General features: G+C 39.4%; 1 long non-coding RNA gene and 2 pseudogenes across 1 annotated transcript in view; 1 reads left to right on the top strand and 2 right to left on the bottom strand.

Moving 5' to 3' along the window:
- Positions 1 to 5,746, bottom strand: part of LOC100432020 (isoleucine--tRNA ligase, cytoplasmic-like) — a 64,556-nt pseudogene extending 58,810 nt beyond the window's left edge.
- The window catches only part of LOC100937133 (geranylgeranyl transferase type-1 subunit beta-like), a 382,799-nt pseudogene that overhangs the window by 128,562 nt on the left and 234,665 nt on the right, over positions 1 to 19,572 (bottom strand).
- The window catches only part of LOC129048219 (uncharacterized), a 54,572-nt gene continuing 53,784 nt past the window's right edge, over positions 18,785 to 19,572 (top strand). The window contains exon 1 of the long non-coding RNA XR_010141406.1: positions 18,785 to 19,126. This is a non-coding gene — a long non-coding RNA (uncharacterized LOC129048219). The remainder of the gene's footprint in view (positions 19,127 to 19,572) is intronic.

The raw sequence follows: 19,572 nt of genomic DNA, 5'->3' as shown, positions 1-19,572 counted from the left end.
TCAGGGTAAACCGAAGAAACCACTTACCAGACTTACAAAAAGAAAATTAGCAACAAATTCCAAGTAAAAAATTTTTTAAATACTTTGAAAAATGTTTTAATCACCACCTTAGTAGTCACAAAAATAATGTCTTTTGACGCCTGGTGACTTTTTTTTTTAGATGGAGTCTTACTCTGTCACTAGGCTGGAGTGCTGTGGTACAATCTTGGCTCACTGCAGCCCCTGCCTCCTGGGTTCAAGTGATTCTTGTGCCTCAGCCTCCCGAGTAGCTGGGATTACAGGTGCGTGCCACCACACATGGCTAATTTTTGTATTTTTAGTAGAGATGGGGTTATTCCACGTTGGTCAGGCTGGTCTCAAACTCCTGACCTCAGGTGATTCTCCCACCTCAGCCTCCCGAAGTGCTGGGATTACAGGCATGAGTCACTGTCCCTGGCCTCTGGTAACTTTTTAAATTAATGTCTAAGTAGGAACATATGATGGAGGTTTCAGTATTATGATCATCTATTTTGTAAGTCCATGAAGAGTTAGATCAAAAAGATAACTGTTCTGGAATATGGTTATCTTTTTGCCCAAAATACCAAAAAGATCCTACTAAAGCAACACATACTTGAAATTGTAATAGACCCATATAAATTCAGCTCATTAAATAAGAACAAGATTGTCTCCAACTTTACTGCTATGTTTCAATACAAAAATATCAAGGATTTAAAAATAAATAGCTCTAAGGTAGGAAAAAAAATCAATCCCCAACAAAAACCAACTGCAATCTAAATAAATTGACACAAGAGCCATTAGTCACATGTAAAACATCAGACAAACCTGAAATAAGGGACACTACTATTGGCCTGTACCTCCTCAAATATGTCAGTATTATGAAGCATAAAGAGACTAAAGAGCTCTTTAAGATTACAGAAGGCTGGAGACATACCACTGCATGAAGCACACAATGTAGGCCTTTTTTGTTTTTCTTTCTTTTTTTTTTTTTTTTAACTATAAAAGGACACTGTTGGTCCAAGCAGAACCCAATAAGATCTACGCATGAGGTAATACAGCATCAATGTTAATTTTCTAACTCCAGTTATTTCAAACAATGTTACTGATTTTAGGAAATACATAGTTTTTAGAGGAAAAGGACCATAATTCCTGCAACTAAGTCTCAAAGGGTACTGTGCCCCACTCCCATTAAAAGAGAGAAGGATAAAGCAAATGTGGTAAAAGGTTAACATTTAGGGAATCTAGCTGAAGGATATAAAGAACCCTCCACTTTTCTGTGAGTTTGAAACTACGTCAAAATTAATTTTTTCTTTTCTTTTGAGATGGAGTCTCACTCTGTCACCCAGGCTGGAGTGCAGTGACGTGATCTCAGCTCACTGCAACCCCCGCCCTCCTGGGTTCAAGCATTCTCCTGCCTCAGTTTCCTGAATAGCTGGGACTACAGGTGCACACCACCATGCCCAGCTAATTTTTGTAAAAAATTAAAGTTTTTTAGGCAGGGCACAGTGGCTCATGCCTATAATCCTGGCACTTTGGCAGGCTGAGGCAGGAGGATCGCACAAGCTCTGGAGTTTGAGACCAGCTGGGGCAATATGGTGAGATCCCGTCTCTACAAAGATAAAAAAATTATCTGGGCATGGTGATGCACGTCTGTGGTCCCAGCTGCTCAGGAGGGTGAGGCTGGAGGATCACTTGAATCCAGGAGGTCAAGGCTGCAGTAAGCTGTGTTTGCACCATTGCATTCCAGCCTAGGTGACAGACTGAAGTCCCTTCTCTAAAAATAAATAAATAGAAGTTTTAAGCCAATACATATATATGTATGCATACATATATACATACATATATGCATACTTATATACATACATATATATGCATACTTATATACATACATATATATGCATACTTATATACATACATATATATGCATACTTATATACATACATATATATGCATACTTATATACATACATATATACACATATATATATTTTTTTGAGACAGAGTCTAACTCTGTCACGCAGGCTGGAGTGCAGTAGCACACTTTCGGCTCACTGCAGCCTCAACTTCCTGGGCTCATGTCATTCTCTTACTTCAGCCTCTGGAGTAGTTGGAACTAAAGGTTCACACCATCACGCCCAGCTAATTTTTGTAATTTTAGTAGAGACGGGGTTTTCTCATGTTGCCCAGGCCGTTCTCGAACTCCTGGACTCAAGCAATCCACCCAACTCGGCCTCCAAAAGTGCGGGGATTTCAGGTGTGAGCCACTGTGCTTGGTCAAGTCAAAAAAATTTTAAAAACCCTTGGTTAACAATCAATACACAGACCGCTTAGAATAGAGGTCAGCAAACTATGGCCCCTGGGCCAAATCTGGCTCATCACTTGTTTTCATGCAGTGGGTGAGTTAAGAACAGTGACAAAATTGAGAACACTTTGCCTAAAAAGCCTAAAATCTCTAATTTGCAGAAAAAAGTTTCCCAACCCCAGTATTAGAACTAAACATTAAGTATACTCTGTGACTCACCTGGGCGTGATGGCTCACGCCTGTAAAAATACCAGCACTTTGGGAGGCCGAGGCAGGTGGATCAACTGAGGTAAGTAAGGAGTTCAAGTCCAGCCTGGCCAAGATGGCGAAACCCTGTCTCTACTAAAAATACAAAACTTAGCTGGGCGTGCTGGCGGGCACCCGTAATCCCAGCTACTCGGGAGGCTGAGGCAGGAGAATGGAGTGAACCTGGGAGGAGTTTGCAGTGAGCCGAGATCACACCACTGTACTTCAGCCTGGGCATCAGAGTGAGACTCTGTCTCAAAAAAATAAAAATTAAAACAAAGTATACTCTGACTCGATAATTCCACTACTTGTTTGTTATATAACCAACTGAAACGTGTACAAGACCTAAAAGACAACAGTCACCATGTGTTTAAGTCTTGGTAGATCCTGATTAAAAAAAAAAAAATACAAAAAATAAAATATAACCCCTTGGGAAATGATTAAACCATTAGAAATATGAACTGATGATGTTCAGGAATTAAATAATTTGAGAATATTAAAATAAAAAATATTAAAGGTGGCTGGATGCAGTGGCTGACACCTGTAATCCCAGCACTTTGGGAGGTCAAGGCGGGTGGACTGCTTGAGCCCAAGAGTTCAAGACCAGCCCAGGCAACATGGTGAAACCATCTCTACAGAAACACATAAATTAGCCAGGTATGGTGGTATGTTCCTGTAGTCCCAGCTACTCAGGGTGCTGAAGGGGGAGATCACTTCAGCCCGGGAGGTCAAGGCTGTGGTTAGCCGAGATCGCGCCACTGCACTCTAGCCTGGGTGACATAGCGAGACCCTATCTCAAAAACAACAACAAAAAGGTAACTGCTGATGACTTTTTAAGGTGTGACAACGAATGCTAACATGGCAATGTTTAAAGAAGATAAAGATTATTTATAAAAGATCTATACTGGTTATTTCTTGATGAATTAATATATCTGGAATTTGTTTCAAAATTGGAAGGAAAGTGGTAAAGAATATGTGTATGAATGAGGCAAGATTAGCCAGTCATTGGTTGCTGGGGGCCTTAATGGGCCTACAGAAACTAATTATACCATTCTGTTTGCTTTTGCATGTCCCTGAAACTGTCCACATTCAAGTGTTTTAAAGAAACAACCAAACAGGCTGGGCGCGGGGGCTCACACCTGTAATTCCAGCACTTTGGGAAGCCGAGGTGGGTGGATCACAAGGTCAGGAGTTCAAGACCAGCCTGGCCAAGATGGTGAAGGCCAAGATGGTGAAACCCTGTCTCTACTAAAAATGCGTGGTGGTGGGCACCTGTAATCCCAGCTACTCCAGAGGCTCAGGCAAAGAACTGCTTGAATCCGGTAGGTGGAGGTTGCAGTGAGCCGAGATCACGCCACTGCACTCCAGCCTGGGCGACAGAGCAAGACTCCGTCTCAAACAAACAAACAAAAACCAAATATAGCAATATATTAAGATTTGACAAAGGTAAGCCTTGGAAACCTTGTGTTTACTGTATTATTCTCTACATTGTTAAGTGCTTAAAATATTTTGCTAAAAAAATACAAACATGAGCACAATCACAGAGAGGTGGTAAGGAGGTAATAGAAATCATCATACCTGCCTTACAAGGATTTACAAAGATCAATCAAACAGGATATGTGAAAGCATTCTATAAATAAAACGTGCTTTGAAAGGCAGATTTTACTAATGTAATTTCAAACCTAGGCCATGAAACAAGAATTCCAAACAAGTCAACATCCTTTAAAAACAGAGGGTCAGATAAACTCTCAAAACTGAAAACAACTACAGTATACACACATGAGAAGAGATGGTTCACATTTCAGAAGACTCACTAGTATATAGTATCTGCCTAGATATGGTATAACAATACACTCTGTAAACATCTAACATTTCTAAACACCTCAATCATAGCAACAACAACAACTGATTCTATTTCATCAGAGGAAAAATAATACCATTTGGCATCTCAAGTTAATTTTTTTCCAAATACCGTTAACAAATAAATGATATCATGAGGTCCCAGATAAGGCGTAAAATTACCCAACCCTTAAGAAACGATGACTACAGGAAGTATGTCAAAGCTGGACTTGTTAACCCAACAGACAGGCACAAAAATATGGTCAAAACAAGCAAAACCTATCACATTAAGACACATCATAAATCCAATGTGGAAAAAAAATCCCTCATCTTAACAGAGCCTTAGTATACTAACTGGCAATATTTCCAGCACTCAGTAAGACGTGGTCAAAGTGGTGGATGTCGTGGGGGCAACATTCCATACCGGGTCTACTTGGGAATACCTACTGTGATCATAACTATTCAGCTTCCACCTACAAAACTCAATGCTGAATAATGTCTCTACATTTCACGTACCTTATAATTCTGGTGTGACTCGAAGTTGGAGAGTGGAGTGTTACATGCCATAGAGAAGGGCATGACTTTCACACCTCTATAAAAAAGGCCTTTATCAAAGAGTTGTTTGAAGACCCACCTGGTAAGAGATGGAGTTTCACGATTACATAACCAAAATTCTATTTCTGAAAATACAAACATTTATGCCATTTTCTTTTTAGAGTTTCTGTCTGCCAAATAAGTGAAAAAACAATGTCTTCCATTGGGAGACTGGCTGGTAAATTATAACAGATCAATATAGTAAGACACCAGGCAGACACTAAAATGCTAATATCTACTGATATCAAATGATGTTTAAGACATAATGTTAACTAAGAAAAGCAATTGGCGGGGCTGGGCACAGTGGCTCACGTCTGTAATCCCAGCACTTTGAGAGGCCGCCGAAGTGGGTGGATCACCTAGGTCAGAAGTTCGAGACCAGCCTGGCCAACAAGGTGAAACCCCATCTCTACTAAAAATACAAAAATTACCCAAGCATGGTGGTGGGTGCCTGTAATCCCAGCTACTTGGGAGGCTGAAGCAGGAGAATCGCTAGAACCTGAGAGGCAGAGGCTGCAGTGAGCCAGGACTGTGCCACTGCCCTCCAGGCCTGGGCAATGGAGCGAGACTCTGTCTCCAAAAAAATAAAAATAAAAGCCCTACATTCAAAAACAAACCTGTTCCCAAAGATTTTCAGGGAAATAACGATGGACTCAAAAATAAACTGATTCATGCTAGTGCATTTTTCCGATAATACATATTTATAGAATATTTATATTTACAGTTTTAAATAAACCTACCAGACCGATTCCATGAATTGTGGAAACAGAGTTTTATAGTCATTGTCAAAGTCAATCCATCGGCCAAGTCTCCTAACAGTAGACTTTAAAATATTAATATTAGAACAGTATTAGACAATTATATTTATAATTGTACATCAACGTGTGTTTATTTCTATTGTCACCGCTAATTAAAATTTAGGGAAAACAGAATAATCAATGGTACGAGTAAATCTATACTGCTAACAACGTATTATGTAAGGTTAAGAACCAGTTTTCTTGGCATTCATCCTACATGCACAAAATGTTATTTACAAGTATAAATATTCATTTATAAAAGTCTACCAAAACCACCACTTGGCAAATACCACAGGTGTAATTATTACTGGCAAAAACCATCCATGGATGTTAACATTAATAAGTGAATGTATGACAAGAAAAAGAATATTTGTAAAGAATCTCCCCACAAAATACTTATTAATTACAAAGGAAAAACTACAACTTTACAAAGCAGAAAGCTGACAGCACCTTAACCAAGTGAACAAAGTTATCACCATCAATGAGACACAGCAACAACACAGGCCAGCTGGTATGATGCACTGAGAAGGGCATAGCATCACTTCTGCGGCATTGTCACCAAAAATGCATAACTAAATTAAACCAGGAAACCTCAGACATTGAGAGACATTCTAGAAAATAGCTGTTTTGCAATCTTCAAAACTGAGAAGGCCATGGAAGACAAAGGACTAAATAAATGTTCCATACTTAAGAAGACTAAAAAGACATGACAACTACAATATGTGATTGGTCAGAAATGAAAATTAATGGGACAACTGCTTTTGAAAATTCTATTAATATTATGGTTACTGAAGATGTTAGCAGCTGGGAAAGATGGATGAAGGATATAGGGGAACCCATCATACTACTTTTTAAATTGCTTAATAAGTCAAATTATTTCAAAATGAAAAGTTAAAAAAATGGAAAAAAGTATTTGAGAAAAAAAGAGGCCTATATATCCATGTTATCCCATAGCCAATCTGCCAGCAAATCCTACTGGCTCTACCTTCATTGTAGCTCAAGGGTCTCGCCATTTCTCACCTCCACTGCCACCTCTCTGATGACTCCCACAGCCACACAGCAGGCTTCTCTGCTTTAAGTGCCATCTGAAGACAGGTGCACGTTGTTCATGGTGCTGCCAACAGGCAGGTGATTAGCTGGCACTGGCACCACCTGGCACACCTGGGCATGAAAAAGGAGGAAATCTCCATTAGAGACACAAACATATAAATTTCATTAATCCTATCAAGCTCATCGTTAATGCTATTATGGTTGACATGAGAATTCACTAGGCTTCCTGATGAAAATAAGACGGATATGTATCTCTAAGAATAATATACACAAATTATATGGCAAAAATATTAAAGTTCATACAATGGGCAACAATAAATATGAATGACCATCCAACAGATGAAAAGTTTCTTGCTAATTCAAATTACTTTTTAATAGGAAAAAGTATTTACTAAACACTTTGAATCATTATGCATATGTGTCATATCTAACACTTATTAAAGCAAAGTTTTAGAGAAACAGCACTTCCTGAAATTTCTTCAGTAAATGAATTTAAGATCATTAATTTTGTTTAAAGGACAAGAATTGTCTTATTCATCTTTATATCTGCTTTGCATTATACCTAATGCAAAGGCTAACTCAAAGTTATTTAATGAATATGGAAAGAAGGAAAAAAGACAGCAAAAGAAAGTCAAGAGGGAAAGTTGAGAAGAGGAAGGAGGAAAAATAAGTAAAAAATATTAAGGCCCATGACAGATCCTAACTCAGCACATGAGAGGTTACTGAAATTCACCAACAAAAAGTTGGGGGAAAATATCTAAATTTAGACAAGGCTGTCAAACTGTAGTTTCTTTTGTCAGCAATTTATAGATCTTACATCCCAGCTGAAAATCACTTGCTAATCTAATGTCAAACCCAAGTTAAAAGAGACTTATGTAGACTTATCAACATGCAGAAATCACTGATATTGTTATAAAAATCCTGATCACAGAGGACTTTCTGGCTGGAAACAATGATCTTAGGGCTACTGAAGTCTTCAGACCCAAAATAAAGCTAAAATGCATTAACAAAACAAGATGGGGAGAGGTGGCAGTAAGAGAAGATTGGAATTATTTGAGTTAGTTCAGACTTGTTATTTACTTACTAGTCTATAGGGAGTTGGAATGTACCCCCACTCATTGTCTTCTTCACAGAGATTTATGTAAGGAGGAAAATGTTCCATCTAAATCATTTAGGAAGTTCCATGCAACTGACCTGAGAGTATCATGTAATCCAGAACACAATTTGCTTACTCCTCTTCCAACTGAGTTAGTAGTATACAGGTAAAGACAGCATCCCAAGTCAGTGTCTGAAAGCATTTTTCACAGGTAAATTATATATATGATTTTTCCATTGAAATTATAAACATGCTTTTTGTAATGTAAAAGCCATTAGGAGGCTGAGTGAATGATAACCTCCCACTTCTAAAATAAGAGCTTCAGTGTGACTTTCAGGGAAGATGATTTGAACCCCCAAATCAAATATTCAAAATGTATCTGGACCAGGGTCCAAGAGAAGGTCAAATAGTTATCATCAGGAAAATGTGGTTTAGCCTGCCAATTTTTTTTGAAAAGCTTGTACTGAGTCAAGTTTAAAACATTCCTAATTACAATTTGAAATGACTAATTTTAATTTGAAATAACTAAGAGTACAGTACAAAAGTTTAATAATTGCATAGTAAGAGATGCAGGAGCTCTTATCAGCTCAGTAAGTGACCTTGAACCTCTTTGAACATCAGTTTCTTCATCTGTAAGATGAGAATAATAATATGTACCTCAAGGTTTACAGCGATGGCCAGATGAAATAATAGAGTTAAATTCATCTATGTTGTTCTCTGGTTCAAAGCCAGAACTCCATAAATGGCAGACAAAATTATGTCAATATACTAATGATACACATTGAACTAAAATCTGTTTCTGTAGATTTTCCATTCAAAGATCTTAATCAGTCTCTGGAGGAACAAAGCACAAAAGTTTTAAATATCTTTTCTATTTTAGGCCAGGTGCAGTGGCTCATGCCTGTAATCCCAGCACTTTGGGAGGCCGAGGCGGGCAACGAGATCAGGAGATTGAGACCACCCTGGCTAACATGGTGAAACCTTGTCTCTACTAAAAATACAAAAAATTAGCTGGGCATGGTGGCATGCACCTGTAGCCCCCCAGCTACTCAGGAGGCCGAGGCAGGAGAGTAGCTTGAACCTGGGAGGCGGAGGTTGCAGTGAACTGAGATCGTGTCACTGCAATCCAGCCTGGGCGACAGAGCTAGACTCAATTTCAAATACATATATATATTTCTATTTTAACACAGCAATACATTTCTCCCCTTAGCTCTGTCTTTCTCTATCTAAAATAAATAGTATCTCTATGATAAGTAATTGGTTTACTAACTTACATTGCAAAGAATATGCCTTAAACTGAAGCTTATGGATAAAACTTTCAATGTTTATTTTCATAATCATGCTGCTCACTATGTTTAAGTGGAGTCTTTCCACCGGAAGCATGGCTTATTAGCTGGAGGAAATGCAATGTCACACCATCAAATTACTACAAAAATGCTGTCAGCTTTAAAATTCAATCTACCAATCTGAGACAACTGGGACCTGTACATACTGGTTCCTCAAATGAAACCTCGTTAAAGTGGGTAACCATTTTTAAAACAATAAGTTCACATCTTCAACATTTTAACTTAGAACTTATAAATGACCTTTACTCACCAACTTTAGATTAAGGCCCAAGGCTCTGTGGAGGGGCAGAAGTGAAAAGGACAAACAAAAGAAGACTGGCCAGGAGAGGATACAGGCTGAAGCTCAGTGATGAGGACACAGGGCTTATTATAGTATATTCTCAACTTCAGCCAAATATGGCACATTTCATTATTAAAAGTTAAATAAATTATTCTAAATACTATTTATAAGAAAAACAGGCCAGGCACAGTGGCTCACACCTGAATCTCTGTAATATTTGGGAAGCAGGAGGGAGGACAGCTTGAGCCTAGGAGTTAAAAACCAGCCTGGACAACACAGCCAGACCCCTGTTTCTACAAATAAATAAATAACATAATTATCCAGGCACATTTCATTATTAAAAGTTAAATAAATTAATCTACATACTATTTATAAGAAAAACAGGCCAGGCACAGTGGCTCACACCTGAATCTCTGTAATATTTGGGAAGCAGAGGAGGGAGGATAGCTTGAGCTTAAAGACCAGCCTGGACAACACAGCCAGACCCGTTTCTACAAATAAATAAATAAAATAATTTTCCAGGCATGGTGGTGTGTACCTGTGGTCCCAGCTACTGGAGGCTGAGGTGGAAGCACTGCTTGAGCCTGGGAGGTGGAGGCTGCAGTGAGCTGTGACTGCACCACTGCACTCCAGCTTGGGCAATGGAGCAAGACCCTGTCTCAAAGAAAAAAAGAAAAAAGAAAATGAAAAAAGAGAAAAACAGGAAAAACATCCTCTTCCTAGATGACAAACCAAAGGTCCAAGAGAATGAAAGCAAACAGACAAGCTTAATACCATCCTCTTCAGTGAGAAACTACCCCAAGAGAAATACCAAATGGAATACAGGGAGAGAATCAAAGAAACACTTTTAGTTCTGGGTTAAGATGTAAGTTGGAGCCTATAATGTCTGAGAATTTCTTGGATACTGCAGGCATTCTGCCTCTCCTGTTGACTCTGGTTGAGTCAGTGAAGGAAATAAATCATATCTAAAAAGCCTTGCCTCTTCCTCTCCATGAACTCGCATGCCTGTTTAGAAGAAATGGTAGACCATGGAAAGGCACAGACCCTAGCTGAGAGGTGCCAGGGAGCCTGCTGCTTAGATTCTGCTCCTGCCCTTGGGGTTTCCCAGTAAGGCTCCCCCATGGAGGGTGGGAAAGGAAGGGGTGAACAGAACAGACTCTCAATCCCACACCTGATGAAAACCAGTTTGAGACTCACTTCACTGAGTCTTTCTAAAACATTCAACTTCTTAATGACAACTATTTCCTGTATTTTTTTTCATTCCTGTTTCATCAGTTATGGAAGATGTAATATTATCACAATAGTAAGTACCAGTTACAATTACCAAACCTGTTTGGGAGGAAGGCTGACTCTTGGCGAGCCTGCAACTCCTCTGGTTGGAGCAGCACTGCACGGATGTGTCCAGCAGTTTCTTGCCTACAAGAAACTCAGTTCATCTATGAAGACATACATAGACTGCAAGTGAAAGGATGATAAAAGATATCCCATACAAATGCAAACAAAAAAGCAGGAGTACTATACTTAGATAAAATAGACTTTAAGTTAAAAAAAAAACGTAAAGATAATTGTATAATGAGAAAAAAGTAAACAGCAGCCTCACAATTATAAATGTATATGCAACCAACACTGAAGCACCTAAATACGGAAGCAAATATTAACAGGCCTTTAAGGACAGATGGAATAGAATATAATAATAGAATACCTCAACACTCCACTATAATCAACACCCCACTACTGTCAACGGACAGATCATCCAGACAAAACGTTAGTTCACTAGCACATGAACTATTCTGCAACACAGACTATGTGTTAGGCCAAAAAACAAGTCTCAACACAATTTAAAAAACTGAATTCATATCAAGTATCTTTTCTGACCACAGTAGAATAGGATTAGAAATCAACAGGAGAAACTTTAAAAACTGTACAAATATATGGAAATTAAAATACACGGTCATGAACAACCAGTAAATGAAAAAAAAAAAGGAAATTAAATATTTTTTGAAACAAGAACAGAAACAACATAACAAATCATGTGGGATGCAGCAAAGGCAGTTGTAAGAGGACAAGTGCATAGCTACAAATGCCTTCATCAGAAAAGTAGAAACATCTGAAATAGCCAACCTGACAGTACACCTCCAGTAATGAAAAAAACGAAAAAATTCAAATGCTAGAATTAGTAGAAAAAATACCATAAAGATTAGGGAGGAAATTTTAAAAACAAACAAAATATACAAAAAGTCAATGGAACAAAGAGCTGGAGTGATTTAGAAAAAAATCAAAATTGACAAGCTTTAACTAGACTAAGGATAAGAAAAAGAAACAGATAAAAAGCAAACATTACAATTGATAACACAGAAATATGAAGGATTGTAAATGATTACTAAAAACGTTTATATACAAATTGAAAAATCCAGAAGTGAATCAATTTCTAGACACATAATGAATTCCCAAGGTAGAATGATAAAAAAATAAAAAATCTGAACGGACCAATAATGAGTAATGCAATTAAAGCAGTAATAAAAAGTCTCCCAGCAAAGGAAAACACAAGCAGCACGGTTTTACTGCTGAATTACTAAGCATTTTTAAAAGAGCTAACACCAATTTTACTCAAAATATTCCCCATAAGGAGAGCATTTGGTTGTCCAGTAAAAGTGGTACCACTTGTGGGTTTTTTATAGACACCTCTTATTATGCAAGCAAGTTCCCTTCTACTCCTAGTTACTTAAATATTAGGTACTGCCCGTGGGTTTTTTACAGTTACCTTTTATTATGTAAGCAAGCTCCCTTCTACTCCTAGTTTTCTGAGAGTTTTTATCAGGAATGCAATTAGATTTTGTGAAACACCTTTTCAGCAAATCTTGAGAGGATCATGTTTTTTGGTTTGGGTTTCTTAATATAAGTTATGTTAACTTTTTGAATATTAGGTCAATGTTACATTTCTGAGATAAACGTAGTCAAGAGGTATTATCTCTTTTTAGGAATTGCTAACTTTTATTTGCCAAAATTTTGTTAAGAATGTTTGCATTTATGCTCATAAGGAATATTGGTCTTTAGGTTTACTGTCTCAATGTCTAATTTTGCTATCAGAGCAATTCTGGCCTCATGGAATGACTTGAGTAGTCCCTTCTTTTCAAGATTTTAGAAGAGATTATTTTAAATTGATATTTTTCTTTCTCATTTGGTGGAAATCAGTGGTGAAGCTATGAGACTGTACATTTCCTTGTGGGTGGGCTTTAACCACAAATTAAATTTTTTTAACAAATTTGGAAAATTCATGATATCTATTCATTCTTAAGTGGGCTTTGGTATTCGGTAGTTCGTGTTTTTCAAACCGTATGTCCATTGCATTTCAGTTGTTGAATTTATTGACAAGTTATTTACACTATCTTATTATTATCCTTTTACTATCTGGGAAATTTTTATAAATGTCACCTCTGTCAGTCCTAATTTGGTTAACTCATTTCTTTCCTTTCTCTTGGTCAATCTGCGTAGAAATTTTATTGATCTTTAAAAAGAAACTTCGGTTTTTAATGATTTTATTATTCTTCAGTTCTCTATTTCCTTGATTTCAATTTGTTGTATTTTCATTTTTATTCAGTTCAAAATACTTTCTAATTTGCTTTTTGGTTTCTTTTTTGATCCTTGGTTTATTAGGAAGTGTTCTATTTTATTTCCAAATATTTGGAGATTTCCAGATAGCTTTCTGTGGTCAATTTCTAATTTAAATCCATCACGGTCGGAGAACATACTTTATATTACCTTGAATCCTTTTAAGCTTATTGATACTGGTTTCATGGTCTACAATATGGTTGCTCTTGGGAAATGCTCTGTGTTCATTTTCTGAAGATATTTTTGCTGGTAAAGAATTCCAGTTTGACAACTTTGCTTTTCTTTCAGACTTTGAGGATGTCCCTCTACTTTCTTTTTGCTGGCATCGATTCAAATGAAAGGTCCGCCCCACCACTGTTTGTTCTTCTGTATGTAATACGGTCTTTTTTTCTCCGACTAGTTAAGATTTTGTCTTTATTATTGATTTAAAGCATTTATGTGTGCCTTGGTATTGTTGTTTTACAGTTTTTCATGCTTAGGGTTCATTGAGATTCTTGGATCTGCAGATTCATGGTTTTTATTACATTTAGAAAATGTTTGTATTTTATTTCTTCAAATATTCTTTCTGACCTTCCTTTTCTCTCCTTTGCTGGCTCCAATTACATGTATATTAAGCTGTTTGACCTTGTCCCAGGACTCTTATTTTTTTAAGTTTTTCTTTCTTTCTCTGGGTTCTATGTTATATAGTTTTTATTACTATGTTTTAAATTGCACTAATCTTTATTCTTCAATGTGAATTCTGCCATTAATTTATACAGTGTGTATCTTACATATTATAGTTTCCATGTGTAGAATTTTGATTTGGTTCTCTTTTAAATTTTGGTTCTTCTATGTCTCTACCTGAAACATTTATTATTTCCTGTGCTGCTTCAACATATGAAATTTAATTACACCAACCACTTAATGTCCTTACCTAATTTCATTATGTGTGTCATTTCTGGGTCACTTTCAAGTGACTGATTTTTCTCCTTAGTATGGATAGTATTTTCTTGCTTTTTGCACCCCCAGTAAGTTTTGGCTACATGCTGGGCATTCTGAATTTTACCTTATTGGATACTGGATACATACACACACACGCACATGCATACACACACGTAATACCTTTGAGTTTATTCTGGAACACGTTTAAGTTACATGTAAACAATTTGTCCTCTTGGGTCTTGCTTTCAAGGCTTTCTCAAGTGAAAACAGCAGAATTTAGTCTAGGGCTAACTCTCCTTACACTTACACCACCATAGTCCCTTGCGTGTGCACTTGATGCCTGGTGACGTCGCGTGCTTCGCACTCTGGCTAGTGGAAACTGGCACTGTTCCTAACCCTGCATGAGGCCCCGGGATCCTTCCCTGTAATTCCTTTGGTGATTCTTCCCTGGCCTCAGGTGGTTTTTTGTTTTTTTCACATACACGTGCTGATTTCTAGAGTTCTCTGTGCAGCTCTCTCCCCTCTAGGGCCCTCCCCTGTAGGCTCCACCCTCTCTGGTCTTCCTGAGCTCCTAGCTCTGTTTTCTCCACTTTGGGAGACCTATGGGTTCCCCCTTCCTGTGCTGCTACCTGAAAACTTTCTCCAGGCAGTAAGGTCGAGCAGTCACAGCACCCACGCAGGGCTCCCTCTCGTTTCACACCCTTCAGGAGAGGTTTCTTCTGTTGTCTGATATATTTTGTCCAAACCATTGGTTGATATATTTTGTCCAGTTTTTTTCTCCCTTCCTTCCTTCTTGTCCCACAAGAGAAAATATTCTGGTTCCCATTACTCTATCTTAGCTGAAAGTTACGTTACTTTTTTAAAATTTCAGTCAAGAGAAAGTTTTACCAGAAACATTTATTCAACAAATATTTATGTGCTATTTTCTGTGAAGATTAACATGCCTAGAGCTGTGAATAAAGACAGACAAGATCTCTGCCCTCAGAGGTGAGAGAAGCATGAAGTGAATCTCAAAAAAAAAAATTAATTAATTTTAAAAAAATTCCCCATAAAAAGAACAGCAGAGAAGGCTTCGAAACTTGTTCTATGAGGACAGCATGACCCTGGTAAAAAATCAGAGCAGGACACAACACACAAAGCCAACCACAGGCATTTTAAATATCCCTGATGAACACAGATGCAAAAAATCCTCAACAAAATACTTGAAAATTGAATTTGTCAACACAATAAAATGATTATCTGCCATGATCAAGTGAGATTCATCCCAGGAATATGACGAAGATTCAATAAACACAAATAAATAAATGTGCGACATCACATTCAGTGAATCAAGAACACCATATAATTATTTAAGTAGACGCTGGAAAAAAAAATCAACATTCCTTCATAGAAACTCAACATGAGTACAGATGGAACATGTCTCAGCATGACAAACGCCATATATGACAAACCAACAGCTAACATCATAATCAATGGGGAAAAGTTAAAAGCTCTTCCTCCAAGATCTGGAACAAGCATGGCTACTTTTACACCACTTTTATTCATCATAGTACTGGAAATTCTAGCTACAGCAATTAGACAGGAGAATGCAATAAAAGGCATCCAAATTGGAAAAAAGGAAGTCAAATTTCCTGTTTGCAGGTGACATAAACATATATATAGACAGAGAACCCTAAAGATTCCACAAAAATCCTACTATAATCTAGTCAAGTTGCAAGATACAATATCAATATATAAAAATGAGTAGCACGCCGATGCATCAATAGCAAAATACCTAAGCAAGAAGTCAAGAAAGCTATTTCATTTAAAAAAAAAAATGGTATCTAGGGATACACTTAACCAAAAAGGCAAAAGATACAAAGAAAACTATAAAACATAAATGAAAGATATTAAAGCAGACATAAGTAAATGGAAAGCTATCCCATGTCCATGCAGAAGGATATTGTTAAAATATCTGCATCAACTAATGGGATCTACAGAATCAATGCAATCCATCTTAAATTACAAAAGACATTCTTAAAAGAAATAAAAAAACCATCCTAAAATTCATATGCAAATACAAAATACTTCAGACAGACAAAAGAATCTGGAATAAAAAGAAAAGCTGGAAGCATCACACTACCTGTTTTAAAAACACACAAATCTATATAGTATGCATGGTACTATCAAAACAGCATGATGCTATCAATAAAAGGAGCGGAGGAGAGACAGAGACTAACGAATGACAAGACAGACAAGTGGAACACAACAGACAACTCAGGAATAAATTCATGCATTTATTGTCAACCCATTTTTAACAAAGTCACCAAGAACACACATTTGGGAAGGACAATCTCTTCAATAAACTGTGCTAGGACCCAACACCCACATGTACAATAATCTATCTAGGCCGTTATCTTACCATATACAAACATCTACTCAAAATAAAGATTTAAATGTAGGACCTGAAACTACTGGAGAAGAAAACAGGATAAATGCTTCATGAAACTGGGAGAGGACAAGGAATTTTCAAATAGACATCAAAAGCACAAGCAACAACAGCAAAGATATAATTACATTAAACTTAAAAGCTTCTGCAAAGCAGAGAAAGCAATCAGAAGAAAACATGCCGGGCGCCGTGGCTCACGCCTGTACACCCAGCACTTTGGGAGGCTGAGGTGCACCGATCATGAGGCCAGGAAATTGAGACCATCCTGGCTAACACGGTGAAACCCCGTCTCTACTAAAAATACAAAAAAATTGGCCAGGCGTGGTGGCAGGCGCCTGTAGTCCCAGCTACTCAGGAGGCCAAGGCAGGAAAATGGCTTGAACCCAGGAGGCAGAGCTTCCAGTGAGCCGAGACCGTGCCACTGCACTCCAACCTGGGCGACAGAGCGAGACTCTGTCTAAAAATAATTAAATTAAAATTTTTTAAAAATGAAGAAACAACCCAGAGAATGGAAGCAAGTATTTGCAAACTATGCATCAGACAAACAATTCATACACAAAATATATAAAGAACTCAAAACCACTAAAGAGAAAAAACACAAATGATCTTATTAAAAAAATCTACCCAAAACCTTTGTCCCCCACCATTATTTCCCTACCTTCTTTTCCAGACCGCCTTTGGCCCCCTCCCTCTCACCACCCTTTTTCTTCCTCCATCTGCCCTCAAACTACTTCACCATTTTTTCCCCATCATCATTTCACAAAGCCTTCTCTACTCTCCTGCTCAACACCCTTTTCCCCATCCATCTACCCAAACCCTTTCCCCACTGTTTCTTCCCACCGTCTTTTCCCCTTATCCCTGGCCACCCTCTTTCTCCCCCTTCTGCTCTCATCACCCTCTTCTGCTTTCATCTAATCAAAAACATTTTCCCCGTCTTTTCCCAAAACCTTCTCCCCACTCCTGCTGCTCACCATCCTCTTTTCCCCCTTCATCTACCCAGAAACTGTTTTCTTCATCGTCTTTCCCCCGTTCTTGCTTGCCATTCTCTTTCCCTTCTCCATCTACCCAAAAACATTTCCCACCGTCTTTTCACAAAGCCTTCTCCCCACTCCTGTTCACCTCCCTCTTTTCCCCCTCCATCCACCCCCCAAAACTTTCCCCACCATCTTTTCAAACTCTCCCCGCCTTACCACTCGTGCTCTTCTTTCCCCTATCCTGTTTGCCACCCTCTTTTTCGCCCTCCATCTACCCCGAACTATTTTTCCATTGTTTTCCCAACCCTTTATCCCTGCTCCCTCTCGCCACCTCTTTCCTCTTCCTCGTCACCCTCTTTCCCCCCTCCATCTATCGAATCTTTTCTTTCTCCATCATCCTTCTTTTCTGCCAGTCTTTTCACAAAACCTTATCTTCCTCCTACTGGCTACCCTCTTTTTCCTTCTCCCACTTGCTACCCTCTTTTGCTTCTCTACCCAAAAACTTCCCCCCCCCACTGTATTTTCTCTCCGCCGTCTTTTCACAAAACCTTCTCTCCCTACTGCTCGCCCCCGTTTTCCCCCATCACCACCCACTTTTTACTCCTCCCACTTGCCACCCTCTTTTTCCCCTCCATCTACCCAAACTTTTTACCCACCGTCTTCGTGCAAAACCTTCCCTCCCTCCCGCTCCCCACCGTTTTCCGCCTCCACCTACCCAAAAACTTTTTTCCCCACCATATTTTCGCCACCATCTTTTTGCAATGCCTTCTCCTGCTAAGCTATCCTTTTCTCCCTTTGGCATTAACTACCCTCTTTACTCCCCTCCATCTATCCCAAAACTGTTTTCCTTCTCCTACCGCTCCAGCTGGGCTATCTCCGTCGCTGCCAACAACCGCAGCGAGGCGAGCCGCGCTCCCGCGGCTCCAGCCTTCCGCATACGGCGCGGGACTCCGAGATCCTACTCCTCTCTGCAGAGCTGCTAGCAACTGGACTTACAGATGCAGGAACCTGAAAACACCTGATTTCGCTTCAGCATCATTTATATACTGCGGTTATGCTCACAGAGGTTCCTGGACTGCATGTTTTGATTGGATGAGAAAAAAACCTCTAGGCTTACTCTGATTGGACTTTATGATCATGTTCTGATTGGACGAGAGCAAGTCTTAACAACCAATCACAGCATGAAAATAAAGTCCAATCAGAGTAGGCCTAGAGGTTTTTCTCTCATCCAATCAGAACACGTAGTCCAGGAACTGCTTTTGCATAACCTCGGTATATAAAGTATGCTGAGGTTGCGTCAGATCATTTCAAGCTCTTCTGTGTCCAGCGGAGGAGGTACTTTGTGCCCTGCTTAGAGAACTGGAAGAGGCCGCAACCTTCCGCCTGTTGGAGAATGGAGGATGGATGAAGCCTGGAGCCCTGGAGCCTGGGACACTACCTCACAGCGGTTGGCCATGGCGACAGAGCAGTAAGAGAGTGGCTGGCAGCTGGAGCTTCTCCTGCTGGGCTGGAGGACTAGGAGAAGGAAGAGGCACCACCACATGCTGGAGGTTGGAGCCTGGAGCCTTTGCCACCGTGGCTCACCTCGCTGTGGTTGGTGGTGACGTCGGAGACTGCCGCTTTGCCACAGTGGTAGAAATGTGATGGGGTAGGTGAGTTTCCTGGGGCTGCCCTGTATGTACGCCTTTGGGGGAAGCGGTGGGGTGTCATATTGGGGCTCACTGCTAGAGGCTACCCTGCCTGTGGCAGTGGTCTGGTTGGGGGCTGTCTCCACCGTTGCCTTTCTGGTGGTCAGGCTGGTTGGCTGGCTGTCTGGGGCAATACTGCCCGTGGTGGCAGGGGTGGTGGGGGGAGGTAGATTGTGTACACTAACGTGTACTGCCTGTGGCTGGGGAAGAATTAGGGGCACTATCTTCTGCGGCACTGCCAGTGGCAGGGGGTGGGTTGGGTAGAGTTATCTGGGGCTGCAATTATGGCAGTGGGGGGGTGGTTTAGGGGCATTGTTGGGTGCTGCACTGCCTGTGACTGGGGGGTACGCCATCAGGAGCTGAACTGCCTGTGGCGGGGTTGGGGAAGGCGGGTTTGGGACGCTAT

This window comes from Pongo abelii, chromosome 8 (genome assembly GCF_028885655.2).
Source record: "Pongo abelii isolate AG06213 chromosome 8, NHGRI_mPonAbe1-v2.0_pri, whole genome shotgun sequence".
Classification (NCBI taxonomy): domain Eukaryota; kingdom Metazoa; phylum Chordata; class Mammalia; order Primates; family Hominidae; genus Pongo; species Pongo abelii.
This window is presented reverse-complemented; position numbering and strand designations above follow the sequence as displayed.